A 20,277-nucleotide genomic window follows, 5' to 3' on the forward strand; every position below is an offset into this window, starting at 1 on the left:
CGAAGGTGCAAATGAAAGTAAGTGTCAAACTTACTTTAACTGAAAAAGTCAGTTAATGTCAAGTTAAATGGATGTGAAATTGATTTAAATGTTCATTTTTCAAAACACATTACACCCAGTAAACTCAATTTCTGAAACGACAAATAATTAACGTAAAAATATTGTTATTCTAGTTGTTGCTTCATTTTTTTAAAAATATTTTGAATTTAAAGTAGCTTGAGACGGGCAATAATAATCTCAATTGCAATTCCAAATCGGGGAGATTGAATCAATACGTCAATATTTTATTGCTCATTTTTTTATCTATTACTCAGTAAACCACTCAACTTTTGGAACTCTATTAATATTTAATCGTATAGATTATGCATATCTCCTCTTTAAAGTGGCTCTTGATTGGCTTTATACATTCAACTAGAAAGCATCCATAATTTTTGTCACTGTTCCAATCAAATTTTCTATCCATTAATTGATAAAAAAAAACTTTTTAAATTTATTGATTCATAATCAGAATTCAACTAATTTTGCTTTGTTGGTTTTTATTCCATTTTCTTTGCACCACTTCATACATTCTTACTTACACTTGACCATTGGTTTTTGAAGAAACGTGAATCCAAAATGGACGCCTCTGATATCCATTGCTCATTCAGATAAATTTCTTTACTGACTGATTATCACTGACTTGATTGAGTTTATTTTAATGAAAAATCAACAAGGTTATGATTGATAAATATGGTTAAATAGGAATAAAAGAAAAATGTAGAAACTTATATTCAACGTTCATTAACTGTGCACTGGGCTCACAGAAATGGTTCTATTTATGAAACTTTTTTTGTTTCTTTCAACATATGGACTGTTAAGGCGTTGTCTAATTAAAGACCTTTCAGGGCTGAATAGTCTCTCTCTTATATATCTATCTATCTATTATGTATATTAATTTAATCTGAGGAACAAAACTGAAAAACAGGTGTAAAGATGTAGTAAGAGAAAAATTGCAAAGTCTTACCTATATACAAAAAAAAAATTTTGATAATGAACTATCCACCTGTGGCCTGTGTCTTCAAACATTTTGGAGAAGGTTTTTTTGAATATTATGGAAGCAATTTCTTATTTAGGTACCACATTCTGACGGCTTGTCAGCATGGTTTTGTTAAGAATATAAGCACCGAAACAACATTAAAGTACATCATCATCATCATTATGGTGTTACATTAATTTGTGTTGTTCCTGTCAGACGCCTTCCTTCGCCTTCTTATAACTCTAACAATCGCTCTCAAGTCATCCTCAATATTCTCCATGTATCGAGTATCACAAGTCTCCATATTTTTATTGACCTTACGATATCTGGCTCCTGATAAATTCCGTACAGCTCGAAATACCTGGACCTTCACACTCCATTCTGATCCTTCGGACAGGACCTTTCGTTCGAAGCATTCCAGTGCAGCTTCGTCCTTTTTAGTAAACGTCCAGGTTTCAGAGCCATTATATCACCGTCTTATAAAAAGCTTACACTTTGTTCTTCTTGATCTATTTTGGGTTATTAGCTGAGACATTAGTGCGAAATAACATCTGTTAGCACTAATCATTTTCCTACGTAATTCTTCAGTGGTATTATTGTCTCTGGATACCAGGGATCCAAAACATACAAATTGGTCGACGGATTCAATTTCAAGTTTTGTCGTCATTGGTGTTGCTCTGTTGTTGCGAATATATATTTCGTCTTCTTCATGTTGAGCGACAGTCCCATTCCTTTTGCTGCATCTTTCAACGCTGTGAAAGCCTCTTTTACTCCTGTTTCTGGTCTAGGACTTATTATGTCACAAATCATTAGCATAAACAAGAATATTGGAAAGTCTCCCAACTTTTTCCAATGCCAAATTAAAGAGAATACATGATAATGCATCACCTTGTCGTAATCCGTTATACATCTCGACCTTCTCTGATGTGATCACCTACTGGAACTCCACATTGTCATCTGCACTAGATCTATTAACTGGTGTGGTATTTCCATTAGGATAGGAGTAGGATTTTAGGCGGCCCTAAAATCTATAAATATGTGGTGAGTTTCTATGTTACGTTCTAGGGTATTTTCTAAGACTTGTCTGACGCATGATATTTGGTTGGTTGTTGGTACTGACCTACCAGTTTATCCACATAAGGGCAGATATGTACACAGAGTATTCTGGAGAATACTGTTAATGCAGTGTTTAGCAATGTTATTCCTCTGTAATCAGTGCATTCAAATATAACCATCCTCTTTTTTATATATTGTTCAGATTACTTCGTCGTTCCACTCATCTGGCTTGGTGTTGTTTCCAAATTTCTTGTACTAGTCTATGGATGTCACCAACCAGCGTGTTTTATTGCATTTTTTAATAATTCTACCCATATGTTGTCACTCTCTAGTGATTTGTTGCTTGCCAGGCTTTGAATATCTTGTTCCACCTCTGTTTTTGTGGACGGCTCCTGTTCTTCATTATTTTCCATTACGTACTCTTCACTTGCGTTTTCTCGGTCTTTCCTTTCCTGATTTTTCAGTTGAGTAAAATACTCATCTTTTTAATTCATTTTGTGGATATCAGTACTCCCTGCTCATTCTTACATTCAGTTGTCTGTGGTTTGATGCTCCTTCTATTGACATTGACTTTTCTGTAAAATCTTCTATACTCCTATTCTCTGTTTAGTTGTTCTATTTCTTCCAGTTCTTTTCTTCTGTCTAAGAATTCGTTTTCTGCTCTTAGTTTATTTTGATATTCTTCAATTTAGGCTCTCTCTAAGAGTTACACTAAAACGTTAAAAAAGTTAATTAGGTTCTAAATGGTGTTCAAAATATATTTTTTCTAACTGCAAAAAACGACTTAATTAAATGGAACCTTCTGCATTTCTCTAACAGCTTTTGCAAAAACCTTCAACTGTACTTAAAATTTCATGAAAATCCATTCATTAATAACAAAGTTATGACAAATTAAAATTCAAAAATCCTCTAGGCCAACTGTTGCCATATAAATGGTGTTACTATTTACTTATTTATTATTAATTATTAATAGATTAACTTCTAAAAAAAAAAAAAAAAAATCAAAAAAAAAAAATTTTGGTCACAGCTATTTGAAAGCACAAACAAAAAAATCGCTAATAAAAATTCTCCATTTTCTCTCAAGAAAAAGTATCGTAATATGACCTGAAAACTGAAATAAATATTTAAAATTTTCTCCCGTAATAAACATTTCATTCCTAATTATTTCAAAAAAAAATCATTGAAATCGGTTAATAACCTAAAATTTTATAGGGGTGTTTTCATTTTAAATGGGTCACACTGTATCCATTTTTTCTAAAACAATATTATATGTCAAAGATTTGCTAATTTATATTGTAAGGTAATTTATTTCCGTCATCTCTAGTAATAAACAAATTTTTACAAATTTGGATATTATAGAAACTTACTACTTACTATAGTCCAGGTTTTGGTTCAGCGGTGCAGAGACGTATTGTTGGATTACACCAAGGCTTTCGACAGATGCCAGCATGGAAAAATGATAGAGGTGTTAACAGATATTGGACTGGATGGAAAAGACATCAGAGTTGAAAATAGGCAGACAGAATACATTAACATCAAAAGAGTTAGACTCCTGTTCAATCGTTATGCAGACAGCGTTTTCAAGGAGGCTCTAAAAAACACAAATCGAGGCATTAGAGTTAACGGTAAAATCATCAATAATATCCGCTATGCTGATGACACCGTCTTGTTATCGGACAGTATAGAAGGGCTACAAGGAGATAAAACATAGAATTGAAATAGCGAGAAGTACGTTTATGCAGATGAGACCGCTCCTGTCAGGTCGAGATCTGAATCTGGCTCTAAAGAAGAGAATAGTCATGTGTTATACCTATATACTCCACTCTTCTGTACGGTGAGGCTTGGACACTATCAGAGGCTTTGGAAAAAAAGCAGCAAGCTTTTGAAATGTGGATTTTCAGAAGAATTCTTAGAATCTCTTGGATAGAAAGAATTACAAAGGAAGAAGTACGCCGAAGAATGGGATGTGAGCCTGAAATCATGCTTACTGTGAAGCGTAGAAAATTAGAGTATTTTGGCCCTATCATGAGAAATAACAAATACAGAAAATTCCAAAACATAATCCAAGGCAAAGTTGATGGCCGACGAGGGCCTGGAAGAAGAAGAATTTCATGGCTGGCGAAAAAATGGTTCGAAAATGGTTTGGAGCATCCATTGCGAAGCCAATAAGATCCGCGTAGCCCTGATGATAGCCAACGTCCGTAATAGGATAGGGCAATAGAAGAAAAATAAGTTTAATTTACAGGTTATAACTTTACGTAGAATTTCAAACTTGAATAAAAGTAACATTTTGTATTTAATTTCAGAAAACTGTTTTCTTAATCACCCTGTAATAAGTTTAAGCTATGCAGCACCTTCTACAACACTTCTTGTATTTAACATTTTTGTGTAAGTTTCAATGCAGATGATATAAGTACTTTACCCCATCGTCGCTGCACTGTACATTTTTTATGTTAATAGTGTATTTAATATGTTATTTGTCTAATAAATTGTTAACAAATTTTAAATAATTCCCATAAAATTATATGTTTTCTCCAGAAGATACGGAAGTTTTAATACTTAGTTAGTTTAGCAATTTAGTCCGCTGTTTATTCACAGTTACCTAAATTGCACTTTGTAGCTAAACGATCGTTTCCTGCTTAAGTGTAAATTGGCACTTGGTTAAAAAAATCTATACGCAACATACGTGCCTTGTAGACCTGAATAAACTTCCTTATAATAACGAAACGATATCTGTTATTAAAGTGGATTGCATTTGAAACTAGAAATAAAGTCTCATTTAGGTTAAATTGAAGTGGAAAAGTTTTGGAGAAAAATACAAAATCCAGGTAGTTTCAGTTTCAGGTTCAATAGGTTTTAGGTAAGATTTGAATAAATTTTGTTTTGAGTTAAAGTACCTAATTACGTAAACAGGGAGAGTTCTAAGATGTCGAAGAAACGAAATAGGTAATACTTAGACCAATGAGTGACACGCCGCAAGCTAAAGTCCCATTTTAGTGACGTTTGCACATACATGTAAAGCCATTACAAATTTTGCATTAGCATTCACAAGTGAAGTTGCCTATATAAGGGAAATATGTGTAGCACCCTATTTCAAGAGCTACTCGCAACAGGACCGTCCTCTCTTATTCGAAATGCCTCAATTTTGACGAAACCACTGAAGTTTGTCGTCCACTTGTCGCGTAGATGGTTTTCAAGGTTTAAAGTGGCAGGCATAGCGCCGTTATTGCCAGTTTTCAAATAACACACAATAAAGGGTTGAGAGAGTGCACCGCGTACTTTAAATGGAGTTCATCCCTGCAAAAATGCCCGTGAATCCCTGAGGGATTGTCGGATGATCTGCCAACACGCGTCACGTCTCAAATATACGCAGTTCTACAGGCATGTCAACTCTTATTTTACACATACAACTCTTCTCCTAACGAATAGACAACAAGGACGTTTATTTGCAGCGCTGGTTATTAGCAAATCGGATTGAATAATCTCGATTTGGTTAATCAATTCATTTCCCCAAACATGATTCCAATCAAATAACAAAAGGGTTGTTACTAGAATAAAAAATGCTACAAAACAGGCACTTATTTTTCCTGCAGAGTCAAAAACGAGGAATCGCAAGAATTGCTAAACTCAATAATTTAATTAACATAGTTATAGTTATAATATGTACTTAAAAAAGTCAGTGTCATATCGTAGTGCAACAAATACTCTGTATTAAAATTACTGTCAGAAATTCATCACAAGAATATACAGGATGTGTCGAGTTTAATTAGAAGAAAAAATTAATATTTCTCTAAATATGTCTGTTTAAAGTTTTCTGTTTTTTTTTTTAAATGAGTGAAACCAGCACCTAACTAAGTACTTTCCAAGAAATTACGTATCGTTTTTAAATATAAGTTTGATTCATGTCAAATTTATTTTTGTGGCATAATTATACACACACAAGCAGAATTAATGCATATTTTAAGCCACTATTTTCAAATTCTTTCTTTCCTTTAATAGTTTTTAAGTATTTTATTGGTGTTACTGTTACACCTGTATTTGTACAGCTCTACTGAGTGAGAATGAACTACTACTTCAATCAATAAAATCAATCACTACGTTTATATCGAGTAAATTGAATCAGCTTATTCAATCCAATTATGTAAACCGTCTAGTCAATCCTAAAAAATAACAAGATTGAAATGCTTTATCCGATTGAAACGGTGACGTCCATGCCATGAATGTCCGATGTAAACAGGATTGACTTGACATTGACACATTAATTTGACGGACGGTTGTCATTTTTAATTTGAAGTGTGTACTATTAATCTCAAATTCAAATTACCAAACTTTTTGGGTTTTCTTCTCGTTAATGCGAAACAGATTTGGGGCTTTGTTGATTTGCTGACAAAGTGGGTTTTTCATAGGTAAAATGCATACCTATATTTCTGTAACAGTTGTGACACTGCTGATAGATAACAATTAAACGTAGTCAATGACAAATAATATGTTTAAATATTATTTTTTTTTTTTGGAGAAGATGGGCCCAGAATATTCATCATATAACACGGTGTAAAAATTGCCCAACAGTATTATATTCAACCAAGTATTCCTGACAACTATTGACCTACTCACACTTACATAAAAATTGTGACACCCTGTATAGCAAATTAAACTTGACATTGACCGTATAATTTGATGATTGGGACCTACTTAAAACACAAAATTCTAGGAAGATCGCTGAAAAGTTACTTTCAAGCATTTGAGATTCGGAAAACCACAACAAAACTCGTTTAAACTGCCGTCAATTTGTCAATTCGACCTTTCGATACTCGGAATAAAATATTCCTTGAAAGCTAGGTAGAGAAGTTAATTTTCTAGAATTATACTTTTCAATGAACTTTAGTCGAGAAATGTAATGTTTACTAATAGACTGGGAGAATTATCATAATTCAAATTATTTTCAAACTAATTCCTGACTAGTTGTATTACTAAAAAAAAATACTGTTTAAATAATAGCGTCCAATTAACAAATGGACCATGCAGTTACAATGGAAGTAATTGAATGCTTTCATAAATAATAGTAGCAGTAGCCAATAATTATTATTTTCGTAAACTGGTTTAAAAACCTATCACCATTTTTATGAGTGTACAATTGCTTTCATTGTAGTTTAATTACATTTACCAATCAAGGGATTTCTATCTGTTAATTTGTTAAAAAATGCAAAAAACTCACAATAGTGCTATATTACATGTATAAACTATTAGACTTCGTTGAAAATAAAACATATATCATTGTCCGCAAGTTTATGGTGCCAATAAAAAACTTTTGGGACAAACGCCACAAATCTAGCTACTCAATTTGGGAAAGTATTTAAAAGTTGGTAATTTTTCGGAATGGGAAAAAGCGTTCGGGAAGGTCGATTCTAAATTGGTTGAATGATAAACTCTGAACCTGAATTTTGCTTGTCCCGCGGGCAGTTTTCAAGTTTTCAGTAATCTTTCCGTATATCTGAATTTTAAATATTGCCCAGGAGCGTTCAATTTGTATTAAAAGAAGGTTTGAAGTGGCCCCTTGATAAGGTTTATTTAGATGAATTATTTACGCAGAATTTCCAGTAATAAAATGTTAAGCTTTTACCTACCGCATTCTTCCCATTAAGTCTGTCAGTTACAAAAATGTTTCTCATTTCAAATTGATATATTTAGTCGTGCCACCAACGAAACTTATAGTTGTAAGGTGTAAGTGTTGATACTTTAAAGATCAAATATCTGCCGTTTATATATAAATACTCTGCCACTTAATTGAAGAAATGAGTTCCCGAACGCTGACATACATTTAAATTTAAATTCCATAAAATACGGGATATTTTAAACCTGTTCAGTCATACTGAATATAGATAGAAAGGCTTCATCAGAATCTATCTACATTAAACACGGGGTTCCTCAAGGCAGCATATTAGGCCCACTACTGTTTGTAATATATATTTGTGATATAGAAGTTGCTACCACCAGACTTGCAGTGCTCAATTATTAACTTAACCGATGACACCAGTTTCCAAATGTCACAAAGTGATCAAAACGTTCATTTTCACGATGCTGTAGACAAAAAATTGGTTTTCTGAAAGTGGACTTTTAATCAATGATCAAAAAACAAGTGTCATGTTGTGTCGAAGTAACAGAACGACTGTTGAAAATTGCTGCTAATCACAAAAAAAAATTAACTTAGATTAACTTAAAACTCGATAATAATCTCGGTTAGCAAGAACAAATAGAACATGTGGTATCAAAACTAAACAAAGTGTGTTATAGCTTTAGAATTCTTAGGAAGTATGTTAGCCTGCAAGTTAAAGAAATTACTTACCATTCAAATTTCGAGAGTCATTTAAGATATGGAGTAATTTTGTACGGTCAAAGCTCCAACTTTAATAAAGTATTCAAAATTATTCACTGTTCAAAAATGTGTTACATATTAGAATAATCTTAGGGCACGGTTCGAGAAAAAGGAGCAGAGGGCAGTTTAAGAAGTTACATTTGTTAACGGCCTATGCGGTATATACAGGGTATTTTAAATTCGACCCTCACCATTGGGATCTCAGAAAGTATAAGAGATACGAGAAAGTTTAAATTGGGATAAAGTTTTTCACAATTTCAAGTTAAACCAAATACCGTTTTGAAAATTTCAATTTTCCTAGTACTTCCGAAGATATCCGAAAAAACTGAAATTTTGATTTTTTGTTTTTATTTATTTCTAACCTTATTTGAAGAGATATCCCAAAACCGTTAATTGCCACTTTTAATCAGCAGATGACGGTTTCGTATTTGACGCCCGACGTTTCGTCCGTCGGCAGTCATCATCAACTTTCTTTTTTCTTATGGGCGACATATTACATTTTTAAAAGTCAAAATAGTACGTTTAATTCTGATTTCAGTGATGTATGACAACTTATGATTTGCTTCATAAATGACGAAATAATTCAATAAAAACTAATTTTACTTAAATAAGTTGGCTTTGAATTTATGAGTAGTTTTATGAACATGACTTGACAGGATCTGTCAAACGCGATTATTTACACTGCACTACTTTCAATAAATTTTTTTTTCAAATGAAAAACTTTATTACTCATTTTTTCACATTATTTTTATTTTAAGATTTATTAGAAATTTAATACGAGCACTTTGAGAGCAAATGAACGTATTTACTTTTATCTTGGTTTTTTTACAAAACACCAAATTTTAGCACAAATGAAACTTATTCCTAGGATACTATACTGACCGCCGCCATGTTGGATTTAAACCTGTCAAGGTGGTCATTTTTACTTATTTTGGCATGAAGAACACGAATCCGGTGTCCGTTTTGCTTTAACTGCAGCCGTTTTGTCACCTACGTTGAAGTTATGGTATTTTTGACAGTTTTCAAGACATGGCACCCATAAAAAATGACATTTTGACAAATGCTACTTTACCTCACATATCTACCATTATCCTAAACTAATAAAGGCAGTTGAAAACAATTTTCAAAATTCAAACATTTTCCAAATAAATTATGGGGTACCTCCTATAGAAACGCCAAAAAATCTGTTTTTTTATTTTTTTAAAAGAAAGGCGTCTCTTTTAGGGACATACATAGTACAAATTTCACACTGTTCACTCAAACCGTTTTTGAGAGATTTAGCAAAATGTTCGTAAAAAAGTAATCAAATTTGACGCCCTCTAGCGGCCAAACGGTGCGCGCTCAACGTCACGTGATAGTTCCATTCATTAGCTACCTACGATCATATGATACGTCTACGGAATGTTTCAAATAATCAATTCATTTTTGGAAAAATGCACCGACATTTTCTTCAAATGAAGGATTTTCTTAGTCTACTATACTGACCTTCCCCATTTTGGATTTGGACGTGTCCAGGGGCCATTTTGACTAATTTTGGCATGGAGAACATGAATATGGTGTCCGTTTTGCTGTAACTGCCGCCATTTTGTCATTGACTTTAAAATTAGGGCATTTTTGACGGTATTCAAAGCCAGCTAAGACAAAATTTATGGATTTAATTTGTCATTTATAAAGCACAACATCACAGAATTTAAAATATAAAATGCTGTATTTGGTCGTGTAAAAATCCAATATGGCGTCGAAACAAAATGTTTTGGGATATCTCTGCAAATAAGGTTAGAAATAAATAAAAACCAAAAATCAAAATTTCAGTTTTTTTCGGATATCTTCGGAAGTACTTAGAAAATCCTAATTTTTAAAACGGCATTTGGTTCAGTTTTAAATTGCGCAACGTTGTCCCAATTTAAACTTTTTCGTATCTCTTATAGTTTCCGAGATCCCAATGGTGAGGATCGAATTTGAATTACCCTGTATACAAGAATGTTTACTATTTTTCTTTAAAAACAGGGAATTATTTAAGGATTATGTACCTACCTGTTGGTAATTACAACAATAGGACGCTAGACTATAATGTACCAAGGCATCGACTATCTTTATATGAACAGGGACCGTTATATAGTTGTATAAAGTTACATCATAATTTACATAGAAATATGAAAAAAAGCAATGTCAAATATTGGACATATAAAAACAGCTATTTACAAATTACTAGTAGATCTGGAAGCCTACAATTTAACTGAATATTTTAACAGATTAGAAATTAGGTAATTGACTATTGTGTGCCCACGAGGGCACTCATATGACGTTATTTCGTTATGTGTTATTTGTAAAATATTTTCTGAAATAAAGAAGGTTTATTATTATTATTATTATTACTGTTTCAAGCACGGTTTTACGTTTTTTAACATTTTTAAGAGAAAATACTTTAAAGAAGATTACCATATAATTTACGTTACGTGTTTTAAGCCTTTGATCGTATTAAAGGGATTTAATTTTTACAGTCCAGATTTGAAGGAGGAAGCTCAAGACAAAAAGTGGAAAAAACGTGTATTTGCTAAAAAAAATTAATGATGGCCTAAACTATAACTCTTAGAAGCTTATGCAATATGGTAAGCTGATTAACAAAGAAAAAGGTTCTCTAAATGAAAATAAAACATAAACTTGTAAACATTTCGTAAAAGTAAAATATTGTTTATGTAAATAAGTTTAAGTAGAAAATAATTGTTTAAAATGTTTAGGTAGTATTTTTTTATATTTTTTATGTCAATAATATTGAAGGTGATAAATCATGTAATTTTTACTAATAATTGAATTATTATAATTTAAAATATGATAGTTTTATGTAAAGTAATTATTATTGTCATTTGTAAGTCTTTTTTAAAATATAAAACGTGCATTTTGTGCTCGAGACTAAAACTAAAAAACTTCTTTAAAACAAGTCGAAACAGATGTATTTGGATACTTTCGGTATCAACAAATATTTTAAATTAAAACCCTACAAAAACAGTGAGAATTTTATTTTGAATAAAGAAATCAAAAGATGTTTTATAGTTTTACGCCTTTTAATCAGGAACCCTTATAGACGTATCCGGCTTGTCAATAATTTGTTATAGCCAGTTAGCTGTTAGAGGGAGTATATCCCCAATTGAAGTAGATTTATAGTGATGAAATCCTGGACAAAATTAAAGTTCTGTGCCTTTTTTCGTGTCATTAGTTTCTCTAGACCTACATCGTAGCGTTTTTGCTCAAACAGTGATAAAAGTTATAGCTACACCAATTTTCTGTTGGCGGTTCTAACCGTATCAACAAAATTACTGAAGGATAAATAATGAAATAAATAACAGAGGGGAAATAACGTCATAAATGTGTCAGACGAGATCCCTACTATAGGAATACTTTCATTCTAGTTGAAAGTTAAAAGATGTGGCTGGCCGCAGCTGTCGCCTTATAAGTTCAAACTTTGACTTTTCTAAATCAGCTACACATGTATGGGGTCCAACGACGACCCGAATTTCATATCAGAAAACGAAAGATTAAGGGCTTCGATATCTTGCTATATGTTGGATCTTATACGCTAGCAGAGAGCAAACTAGCTATTAAATAATACGAATACATCAAGGATTTTGCTTTTTTTTTGTCAACTCAATTAATTGTGCAAAATTGCTCGGAAAACAAAGGTGAAACCTAACGATATGATACGTGAGATGTGTGACAATAACAACGATGATTTTTTGGAACTAAAACCGTGAATCACTGCTTACCACACATTGTCTAGACCTAAAGCGACAAAACATTTCACAATCTCTCAAATAGGGTCAAAAAGCGGACGGAAATTAAAATATACGCGACCATTTCTGTTAAGGCTGGTCTGTGAAACAAAATGGCAAAACTTTTAGAGAAAGGACAATAATTTAGTTAGCAAAAGAACAGGGTCAGGAAACTGGATGCGACAACTTCACTGATACTCTTAAATAGGTTTTTAGTCAACGCTCTTTGATTTAGCCCGAACTTCCTTCGACCGAGACTTTAGAAGAGCAGGTACTTTTTGTACGTATCTTGGAATTTTAAAACATCTGCAGAGAATCGATCGATTTTATCTAGGACAGTTTAATACAAATAATATCAAATGCCTTATATACGAATGTTTCATAAATAAAGCGCTACACTAAAGAATGTCAAAACCTTAGTCAAAACAATTTTTTTTCTGCTTTATACACATTTTGCCCTAATAGCTGCGTTAGTTTGTTACAGGGTGTTGAAATTGAAAACAGAGTGCCAAAAAAATTGAACAATATTCATTACAAATTATTATAATAATTTACCAATTTTTCAACATTTAAACTACATTTTTAAGTCACGTGACTGTTTTTGACAGGTGTCAACTGGACTTTACAGTGTTGCAAGCTCAAAAATTGCATAATAGGTGATGTGTCTCCTACAATTTCAGCTTTCACAACTATCTAAAATAGTCTAAATTTAATTTGCCAAGTTTTTAAAGTTTACACCACATTTTAACGGTCACGTGATTCATTTTGACAGATCAATGGGCCTTTACAGTGGTGCAAGCTCAGAATTGCATTACCAACGTCACGTGACGTATACTTTGCAATTTAAGTTTTTACAACTGTCCAAATTTTATTTATCAATTTTCCAAAATTTAAATTGCGTTTTTAAGGTCACGTCACTGTTTTTGACAATGTCAACGGGTCTTTACAGTGTTGCAAGCTCAAAAATTGAATTATCAAAGTCACGTGACGTAGTTCTTACAATTTTACCACTGTCTAAATTTAAAAGACTGTTATACACTTTTTCAACTGTTTGTTAGAATATGAAAAAACAGTCACCTGACCTTAGAAAATGAATGAATTAAACTTTCGGCACAAGATCAAATCAAATATCAAAAATTTGGAAAAACCTTTACGTTGTCACCTAACCTAACCTAAAAACTGTCACGTGACTGTTAAAAAAATGAATTTTAAGCTTTTGGGTCTTCAAAATTTGGAAAAGCAATCAGGTAACCTGAGGAAGTAATTTTTTTTTGAATCAATAATCCTTATGACATTTTGATTTATGGGTCAAAATGTTATATACAAATTGTAAAAGCAGACATGCTATTTAATTAAATTGACCTAAAAATTGCCTAAAAAGGGTATTTCAAGGTAATATGAGGCATTTTAGGCAGTTTTAAGGCTATGAGGCATTTTGAGCAATAATGAAGCATTGTGAGGTATTTTAAAGGCATTTCAAGGTATTTTGTATGCAAAAAGACATTTTGGTGTACAAAAAATTATCGAAGATCTACCTCTCGAGTAAACTGCTCGGCAAAAAGAATGGAACAGCAAAATTTTTGAGCGGCTCTATCTTCAAATTGAGTCACTCGATTTTAATAATTTTTTTGAGGATTAAAAGGTATTTTCTTTCTCTTTCGATGATCTAAATTATCTTTTTGAAAGTTCTCACGGATCCGAGTATACAGGGTGTGACTGAGGTGTAGTCAAAAAATTAAAAATTCGGTCTAACGACATTTTTCACAAAAATATTTTTTCAATTTTACAATAACCTTAATCGAGTCTTTTGGTCAATATCTCTAGACGTTCTTGCCAGTTTGGCAATTAAGGACCGTTTACAAAATTTATTGGAAAATTTTTAAAAAGTGGTTACTTTTAATTCTCTTGTTTTGTTCAAATTTAACAACTTCTTTAGATCTTTTCCGGAAGAAATACGAGATTAGAAAGAATACACTTGAAATACCAAATTTAAGTAAAAACTTATAAACTTCCTTCATACAGGGTGAACCAAAAAAAATAATCAAATTAAAATAATAAGTTTTATCGTAAATCTTCGTGTTTGGTAATTTTAATAGAAAATAATGGTATCAGAATATTAAATTCAAATTTTGAATGAGTTAGCAGAAATGGTGAGAGAGAGAGGCAATTTCCCAAAATTGTATTGCAAAGTTGGTGGATAGCATGCCAAGGTTTTTTTTAATTAAAAACCGTTATTTTCGATCAAATTTACCGAATAAGATACATCGTTTATTTGTATGGTAAAACATTTGATTTTTATTTTGTATGATTTTTTAACCCACCCTGCAGAACGCGGTTTATAAATGTTTACCTAAAGTTGGTAAATTGAAATGTAATTTTGCTTATCTCATTTTGCTGGCAAAAACTTACTTCTCTAGTTTTAAATTTAATAATTTCCAGTTTAAAACAAAACTAGTTTCTAAACGGCCTTTAATCGCCAAACTGGCAAAAACGTCTAGAGATATGTATTGGATTATTAACAAATAGTGTGCTTCTTTATCCAATATCATTATTTTCCATTAAAATTACTGAACATGCTAAGATTTATGATAAAACATAAAATATGATTTTGTTATCAAAGTTTTTTGGGTCACCCTGTTTAAGCTTTTTACTTAAATTGAGTAGTTTTACGTGTAACCTTGCTAATCCGGTATTTTTTCCGAAAAGGGTCTAAGGGCCACTGTTGAATTTGAAACAAGAGAATTAAAGTAAACCACGTTTTAAAAATGTTGCAATAAATTTTGTAAACGGTTCTTAATCGCTCAAAAAAGACCATTTTTTGCTGTCCCATTCTTTTTGACGAGCAGTTTATAATTCAACCAACAATATTTTAAAAACCTAGAATAGTTAAGGACTCTTATTTTTAAGCGACTGGAGAACTTTCACATTTATGAAAATATTCAAAACACAAGAGAAAGAAATTACTATCTCCTTGTAAGAAGAGTAGACCTTGCATTATCAAAAGTGTTGTTTTACTTCCGAAGGAACAACAACTGTTATCATTATTAAGAACTCCAAATTGCTGCTGTGACTGATGGTAGTCAAATAAAAAATATACAGCAGAACCTACGAACAGGAAATTTTGCCAACAGATTAAGTAAAGCAAGTATTTTTATTTTAATGCTTATGGTAAAACCCAACGAGGTTTAATTGATGCCAATATGAACTATTTTAATATTCGAAATTTTGTACAGAAAACAAAGAAATTTGTATGGTAAAGCTTTGCTTCTAATGAACTAATCTGGTCGAAAAATTGGCATATCAGTAAAACATGCTGTTCTCTACTAATTCTAAAAATGTCAGTTTTCAATCTCATCCGTTTTTACATGATGATTTTTTTTAATTAACCCTAGTTGGTCTTAGGAAAAAAGAAATATTCACAATGTACACTGTGGAGCTTTATCATGACAAAACTTGCCACCAAATTCAACACACATTCGTCTGTAAATCCAGAAAATTACTGTAAGTCTCGAATACACTTGAAAAACCATTTTCACAAGCTTATGTTACCGAAACTAGTTGATGTACGGTCCTGAATTTTTTTATTGTTGACTAGTTGATCGTTTGGCCATATTCTCTGACAATTTATTATGTAGTGCAATAACAAAGTCAAATCTCCGGAGTATAGTATATTATAATAAGTAAGTTATACTTTTTTCTAGATTACCCATCTCGTACACTGATTAAAGTGACCTGTAGGATAACATTTTTGACGCAATCTCTATTCCATACGTAAATGACAATAAACCTATGATGCCTAAAATGCGATGTTTTAGCGCAAAAAATAAAGAAAACTACTATTAAAGGCCGAAACTTGGCAGGAACTGTATGGTAACTCTAAATGATATTAATACATTTCTGAATGTTTTTTCAGTTCTTTTTCAAGCTATTTAATTCATACCATTTACTCTAATAAGTAGAAAAAAAAACAAATATAAAACGTTATACAGACAAAATTATTCAATGAACCACAATTCAGTTGTGCAACATCTAGTGATATCTGTCCTTAGTGATAACTTTATGAGTTAAAATGCAACTATATTTAAAAAGTCATGACAAAATGAATTCAGGTTTCTTGAAGCAAACAAGGTCTGGAAACACAACATGGATTTTGATATTTATATGGTCGACAAGTTATAATTCGTGATTTGCAACGACTCAGAATCTTCTCCCCGCTGATAGGTAAAACTTAAATACCCCAGATTGTATTTATACCATACAATATGTAATGGAAGAAATGTTTACGCGGAGATAATGAATAAGAGGAAAGTGTTTGGGAATTCTGCAAAAAAGCAGGAAGGAAATTTGAGGACTTGAAATTACAATTTAAAACTTAAATCCAGAATATTCCAATTTTGTGTTTGCAATGTTGCTAAACTGAGAAATTCTACCTATTTTGTTTGCATTGCTGAAAAACCGACAAATTCTACCAATTTCGTTCCAAATGTGCATGTAATGTCGAACTGACAAATTCTACCAATTTTGTTCAAAATGTGTTCACAATGTTGCCAAACTGACACACAGCATCCAGGCAATTTTAGGATTTTTGAATTGTCATTACTATTCTCAAACAAATAATGGATACGAGCCCGAAGAGGGACTGATTATCAAAAAGGATGTTGCTATGAACGAAAGAGTCATGCTCCTACAATTGAATACAACACCAGTGAATACCAACATAATACAGGTACCACTAATCACAGTGAAGAGGAAGTAAAAAAATGTTACTTACAAATTAAAGATCTTATAAAAAAACTCCCTAAACAAGAAATTATTATCTTAAAAGGTGATTTCAATAACAAAATAGGCAAAGGAAGAGAATGGAAATACATTGGACCTCACGGTTGTCTTAGTTATTATATCTTTTTGGTTTGAATAACTCAAAACAATATAATATAACACTAATGAACATAATGGTAATGTTAGGGAAACAAAAGAAAATCCAGACATGAGATCGGAAAAGAAAGAATTACGGTACGCCCATGTTTTCTTTCAGGTCGACCATAGTGCATTCATCATTTTAAATTAAGCATTTTAATTAAGATTTATATAGAATCCAGAGGCAATTTCAATTAAAGGAATATAAAAGTTTGATTTATTTTTAGTTTTATAGAATACGATTTTACGAGGGTTGCGTACACATACATTACTAATTGGTGAGTGATTTTTAGCATCAATTACCATAAACATGCGGGGACGATAATAAAGAGGTTTTCCGTGAAATAATGTGACAATGCATCAGATCAGATATCTCCGGAACCCGGAAGTACCGTCGAGGTCAGGTTAAGTCGCTAATCGGGTAGTTCATTATATAATGCGTCCGGTTGATAAACACGGCAAGCGGGAATTTCACCCCGTTTCACCCCTTGTCAACTGATATTAGATACCCCCATTAATATAAATTAGCTAACCGGTGGAACAGCGCCGGTTTTAACTTTAGACGTTGCTGCTTTGCTGTCCATTCATCCCGCAATTTTTTTTCTACCTTTCGTTCTTTTGTTTTTCGTATGGGCTAATCTAATTTTAGTCCATGCCTAAGCATCGTAAACGCCTCTATTGTTCGTGATAATAACCGCCGCTCAGCGATAATAGAACAGGAGCCACAGAACGTACGGCAGTGCCGGAGGCAATGTCCTGTAGGACAAATTAATTGCGAATTACAGCTAAGTTACACAATTTGATTTCAAGTTTAGAAATAATGTCAACTTATACTCAAAACATATAATACTCAAAAGCTCCTCAATCCCTTTGAAACGTAGGTACTTGATCTCTAGAAATCGTTATATCCGGATATTCCAGGTCTGTGTTTAGAGAAGATTTTTCAATTTTCAGTGTTTTATTCTAAATAGAAGACGTTTCCAATTCTTCTGGCTTAAAAAACGTGGTTTTATATGATTGCTACTTTAAAATTATCTTCAGCTGATTATAGAAGTAATTCAGTCAATTATAAAGTACTTTCAGCTTCAGCGCAGAGCTTCAGAGAGTTTTTAAAACATTCGGCTGTCCCTAATTTTATTTTTTATTTGCGGGGTGACCCTGAAAGGTCCGGCGAGTAGGCCTTAAGGCTTTTTTCGCCGTTTCCCCTCAAACCCTCTCCACCCTACCACCCCTGACCTACGCCACCCAGACGTCCCGTCTCCCTGACGAAGGCAAGGATCCGTCTCCACTCCAAGGAAGAATGTGGCGGCCCCAAGAAAGCGCCTCCTGATGATGTTTCCTCTGCCATTCCACATCGGACCATCCCGTATTGGGAGACTTTGAGCCGTCCGTGTACCAGCTTTGCACCCTTCTCGAGAAGTCACTGACCTACTATCCCAACTTTTTCTGGCTGGGATTTCTACCTTTAACATCCTTTTGAACCTAAGTCTTACGTCAGGTGCGACCACCTTTGCCCCCAGGATTGGAATATCCCGATGCATGGCGGCCGCTATAGTTGTATGTCCTTGACGCAGGTGGTTGTCACGCTTTGTAGAGCCGCATTCCATCCTCTGCAGCGCCACAGCGGCTTCCCTGCGTATCCACAGAGGTAACTCAGGAAGACCCAGAAGAACGTTTAATGGCGAGACTCGATGCCGTCCTCATTGCGCCGGTTATTGCCAGACAGGCTGTTTTAGTGCCGTTGAGGTGCTTTGTTTGTATGTTGTTAGTTAAGATGAAAAGCGGGCGTATAGTCGAGTGTTTTGGTTTAAAACCGAACTGATATGGTGGTCTGTACTGTCCAATTCGTTCTTGAAGTTTTTTTTTTATAATGAGTTCGAACAGTTTACTAAGTACTGGAAGTAGTGTAATGAGTCTGAAATTTTGCGTTTGTATGTGATTAGCAAGCAGACGGTGATCCAACAAGGCGCTTCCACCATGTCACGTTAGGGGGTAGATCAGAGGAAAGCAAACTCAGGAATCCATAAGTAACCCACTTTATTTCAGAAACTAAGACAATAATTACAATGCTCTTACCCCCAGATTACAAGTTATACTTTTTTATGGCCAGATGATTGGAACCAAGCTCATTTATCACATCAACATTTTGTATAATATTTGTCAGGTTTGCTGTGTGTAGCAATACGTCTGGTGTCGAGTCTTCGTTTTCTGGCATTAAGTTTAAGTCGCCAATGATTATTGCATACTTGTAAAGACATGCTTTAGTGAGTATGTTTTGTTCAATGTCTGAATGGGGATGAATGTATGCTAGGAATATATGGATTTTGTCGTCCAGGTAAGGTATGGTAAAGTGAAGGCAGTCGTTTAGTGGGTTGTTAAGTGAAGGAGGATTTGATTTACCTAATTTTAGTATAGGTTTAAATAGTACAGTAGCCCCCCCTTCTGGCATTGTTTACAGTATTTCCATGTTTACATATGAATTGCCAGTCCCTGTATGTTGTTAGTGTTTGTCCCAGTTTTGTTTTGGTTTCCACTGGTGTCTTGCAGACCAGTTCTGTGGTCGAAAGAGTTGCATTTACTGGATGGAGCAGGAAATGGATGGTGGTGATTTACTCTTCACGATCCTGAACACACGGCCAAGGAAGTGTACTGCTCCATCATTCATTAGTTTCTCGTACGTGGTGAGATCTCCTGTTACTAGTCTCATAAGCAAGGTTGGGCTGTTTCTCTCCCTAGAGATGATTCTTTTACAAAATCTATCTTGCAAACCCACTTGCGTAAGAGTTTTAAGAACATCTCATCTGAGATATCTATTTCCACACCTGTAGCAACCACTAAGTACGAGGGTAATATGTTTTGTGTATGTCATGTATTACGTAAATACTAGACAACTTCTTGCTTGTAATTTCATCAATTCATATCCTACATAGAGCCTTAATGGTGTGTTTAAGCCTGGCAGGAAAGACCTGGGGTTGTAACTCAAACATTCTGAGATGGATGTATAGCATGATTAGACGTATTCGTATTGTATTACATTAAAACCAGCCAAGGTATTGCTAGGAATACCCTCAGTAAATTTATTTGTAGCTTACAAGAAAATTGATATAAGTTCTTGTTTCTATAGGTTTTTCAACTTTATCAAATGACAC

The sequence above is a fragment of the Ips typographus genome, linkage group LG16 (assembly GCF_016097725.1).
Source record: "Ips typographus isolate SLU linkage group LG16, UJ_Ityp_2.0, whole genome shotgun sequence".
Lineage (NCBI taxonomy): Eukaryota > Metazoa > Arthropoda > Insecta > Coleoptera > Curculionidae > Ips > Ips typographus.